The sequence below is a fragment of the Pygoscelis adeliae genome, unplaced genomic scaffold (assembly GCF_000699105.1).
Source record: "Pygoscelis adeliae isolate BGI_AS28 unplaced genomic scaffold, ASM69910v1 Scaffold331, whole genome shotgun sequence".
Taxonomy (NCBI): domain Eukaryota; kingdom Metazoa; phylum Chordata; class Aves; order Sphenisciformes; family Spheniscidae; genus Pygoscelis; species Pygoscelis adeliae.
This window is the reverse complement of record NW_008824037.1, coordinates 1,644-5,990: the sequence shown is the minus strand read 5'-3', so window position 1 is coordinate 5,990 and position 4,347 is coordinate 1,644. Positions and strand designations below refer to the sequence as shown.

The following is a 4,347-nucleotide window of genomic DNA, read 5'->3' as shown; positions in this document are numbered from 1 at the left end:
TGCATTGGCCGGGAATCGAACCCGGGCCTCCCGCGTGGCAGGCGAGAATTCTACCACTGAACCACCAATGCCAGTGCTAAGGATTGTTTTCCCGCCTCCTATGTTGTAACTGTTGTTGACAGGAAATACTACAAACAATGTCATCTGTGGCAAAACGTGTCCTGGAAGCCTGCTCAGATTCTGACAACCAGCCACTGTTAAGTATGACAAGGGGAAAATTAGTCATGTGTAAACAGAATACTGTAAGGCTGAAGTAGTTGTTTAATACTCCTATCATGTTTTAAAGCACCTGTACATATCTCTTATCAAGCTCATCGGCATCATGTCTTTTCCTACCATCACTGTGATTCTTTCCCATTTAACCTATGTGTTATTAAATTTTGCAAGAGCACTCTTCATTCTCAAGAAAACTGAAGACACTTCATTGAGTGCAAATAGCTGAAAATCCCATTGGCTACAGCAAGGAAAATTGTCTGGCTTGGAGACTGAGAGCCAGGGAAACATTAATTAATTTATTTTGCCATTATCTCTCAGGCAAAAGTTTATATGCAAACCCAACAACACTAACTCCCTAAGGAGTCACACACACACACGCTTGTTTGCAGCAGGGCTGTAAAAGCAATGTAGGGAACCAAATGGGTTAGACTTATGCTCGCAACCTCCATCTTGCAGTACTAGCACAAAATCCACCAGCCACTTTTCTCTCCAGAATCAAGCCAGAAGAAAGTCCACTCCCACTTTTGGGACTTTGCTTCTCCTTGAGGTGCAAATCCTAAGCCAATTCTGAATAACGTGAGCAAACTGCAGCGCTTCAGGAACAGTCTTCAGTGCCAGGACAGTGGGCAACAAACAGCTTCCAGCTCTCCAGGAACCATCGTCATCAGACACCTAAGCGCTGGGCAAAGCTTAAAAGCCTACTGCAAAGCTTTTTCAGCCCTTTTCAGTTGAAGACCCCTAAAAAAGTTTCAGTGGACATGTGGACCCCATCACACACAGATTGTAGTACAGATAGAAATTCATTTATACTCCAGAATCATTTGCCATGGAGTCCTATGGAAAAAGAGCCAGGAGTAAAGTTTTCAAACCGCAGACTGAAAGCCGTTGGTCTGACTCAGTGGATAGGATGTAATGGATGTTGTCCTTTTTCATGTCAGGATTAACTGACCTTGTAAGTTGGCCAAAACTGGCTCAGCAAATGCTCTGTAACTTCTCTGCCATGTTTCAAATCCTGCCTGTACACCAGCTCCCAGCCAGGTTAAAGGGAAGAAAAGAAGGGAAAGGATGTCAGCTTTCATTTGAAAATATGGTCTTTCCAGACTATCAAATTTCAGAGTTTTGCTCCAGAAATCTACTAATCCTTTCCTGCCTCTCATCACTCTCTTTAGATATGGGTTCAGAATCTTCAGCATATTAATTTCTCCTTTGCATTTCCTCTTTATGTCTCTCCCCCAGCACCCATTTATCATTTTCACTGTCTCTCCAAAAGTTTCATTCCAGACCTCTGCTGATACACTTTTTTACAATCCATGATGATGATGCCTGATCCCAGCAGCTGGCATGAATGAGCATAATACAAATGCCTCTCTCAACAGCTTTAAATTTTTTTTCTAATAGAGATATTCTTCCTAAATATTTTCCAGTGGAGACATATAGCCTGTTAGGGTGTAAATACATATATGGACCAGCTACAGGTCCACTGACATCATGCAAGGGAGAAGGGGAATATCTAAGAGAGAACTCATTACCCTTACATACAACTTTTCAGGAGATGAGGCGATTAGCTCAGTTCATTTTGTTCTTACTTGCTGCACTTTAGGTGTTAGACAGTTATGCTACACCATCCATAGGGAATGCAGACATAGGTTTTTCTAAATGTGCTTAGCATGTCAACATTTTAAGCTTTGGCTTGTGATTGTTACCACTAAGGCTTGGTGAGAGAGGGGCCTCGGTATTAACTATTGAAAGCAGGGAGCCTAGTAATTGCTATTGAAAGCAGATCTGCAGGGTATTTGTATTCTTTGTCATGAAAGATGTTTACTGTATTCAGCATTTCGCTGATCACCCTATAGTGTCTTTTTTTCTTTTACATTCAAAATTCATTAAACAAAGTTGGGGGGTTTTTAACAAAAAATGTCAGCACCGCTTCACATCAGTCTAGCTGACAGTGCGTTTGACTAGCACTTTCAGCCCATTGAGCTTTTTTTCTTTTTCTAAACCAAAATGACAGTTAAAAAAGAATGTTTTTAAAGAAGGTGCACCGTAGCAGTTTATGCCAATCTTTTTCTTCAATGAAATCAGTTATGAAAATAAATCCTATTATGAAAAGTGTATTTCTAGAAAGCACCAAAGCACTCCTTCAGAGCTGCAGTCCCCAAGTATTGCACTCTTCCAACAAAAAATGCACTCTAAAAGAAATAGTAAGGCTGTGACTGATTACAAAAGCAAGTACAAATGAAGCTCAAATCTTTGAGGACAGTAAAATATATTTAATTAAATTTGTCCATGCTGCAAAATGGGCAATTTACTCTCTAGTACTACCTCATTGTACCTCAGCTTGGAAAAGGGTGTAGCTGGGAATATTAATGTATGAATGATGCGCCATTTGCTGTGCCAGAAGGGAAAGTAAGACCTCAGACCTTCCTTGGAATTTAACTGTGGGGTGGGGATTTTGGGGGTTAATCTTTCCATTTCACTTAGCAAATAAAATACCGAAAGAAGATGATGGAAAGTGGAGAGCCATCCAAACCAGAACAAATAGAGAAGATAGTAATGAGAATACACTTCAGAGTAGATTAGAAAAACTATTTTGCAATGCTATTTCACTATCTTCCCCTCAAAAAAGTTCAACTCTCCAGCTCCAAGCATCTTTAAGAAATCTTATTTCTTCAATGTTCATTTTTACATTAATGACTTCTGCTTGGATTTACAGTTTCACTTCCATTTTTATTATAAAATATTACTCTATATTCTACATTGCTTATTATACAGAAAGGATAGTTATTGCCTGTTTCATCCAAAAATAGGAAAAGAGAGAATTAATAATTGCCTAGATACAAACTGGGACAGGAATTAAGCAGCATACTACAAGCAAACTAATCCCTATTAAGTTTGCTAAACACACAGTGATACTGCTGACAGATCCCATGTGAAAGCACACGTCCTTGCCCCATGTAATATCAGACAAAGATTAATAAGATCTTATTGACATAGATTCACTCTGGTTATAAATTCAGTGCTTACTATTTTCCCAATACATCAGCAATCTCCTGTCAAAGTGCAGAGTAAGGACAAGGACACTCCTAAAGGGTGAACAAGACAAGAAAAGCGGTAAAAATGAGGAATTTCAGAGTAGGAAGGAACATGATCACAAAATGATCAAACACTGTTTCCTAGTGTAAATGTCCTAGTATAAAAAGGAAAAGGAAATAAGTTGCAGAACTGAGAGAACAGTAGAAAAGGACAAGAGGGTCAGTTAAAGCGAAGAAAATAACCCAACAAAATGTGGGCAAGAAAGTTGGAATATGTTTCATACGCTCTGTGAAAGGTTTGGACCATGCAGATGGAAAAATATTATACTGTAGTAGCACACTCAGTAAGGCGAACAAGCAGGCATTCTGCTTTCTGTGGAGTGGCTGCAGAAAAGTGCTCTGTGTCGGAGGAGTTAATGAGAAATTGGTGCTGAGCCATAGCTTTGTGAGTTGCTGCTCCCAAAGCTCTCTTGTATTTTAAACCGGTTCTTTACTTACACGATATTTAGGGTTTAGCTGTTTGCCAAGGCTGCAGAGCACAACCTCACACCCCACAGCCACAGTCTGAGGGTCGCAGGAGCCTCTTGGCAAGAGTGACCCCATGCAACTGGCGACAGCAGGGAAGCCCCAAAGCTGGAGCTGCAGCATCCTTATAAGCGGGGTGAAGAGTCTCATCCACACAGAAATGGGAAAGAGCAACTAGCTCCCATCTATTTTATTCTCCTGCGTTTGCTGGGGTGGCAATGGGGACAGAGCAACGATGATCCAGCCGTCATATCAATTACATTCATATCAAAGACTACTCATTAGAGGGGTATGACACAGAGTGATGTGACTCCTTCAGTACAAGGATATTCCCAGAAAAGGAGCTAACCTGTCCACACACAAGACCCTCTGGCACTACAGGAGCACGCCCTAAAGCTACACCAATAACTTCACTAACAAGCAACATGAGACCATGTCTCCCAACCCCCCTTCTTGCAGCAACCCTGCCTCCAAAGAAACTTCTTTCCCTGACTTGCTAATCATGGCTGGTCGAGCAGGGGCCGGAGGCAGGAGAGGGATGGGAAGGGCGAAGGGGGCTGAGGGATGGGACCGG

The 4,347-nt window shown here is 41.4% G+C and overlaps 1 non-coding gene across 1 annotated transcript; it reads right to left on the bottom strand.

The window, feature by feature from the left end:
• On the bottom strand, positions 1–71 carry TRNAG-GCC. The gene has a single exon. It is a non-coding gene; the product is annotated as a tRNA-Gly (tRNA).
• Between the last annotated feature and the right edge of the window lie 4,276 nt (positions 72–4,347).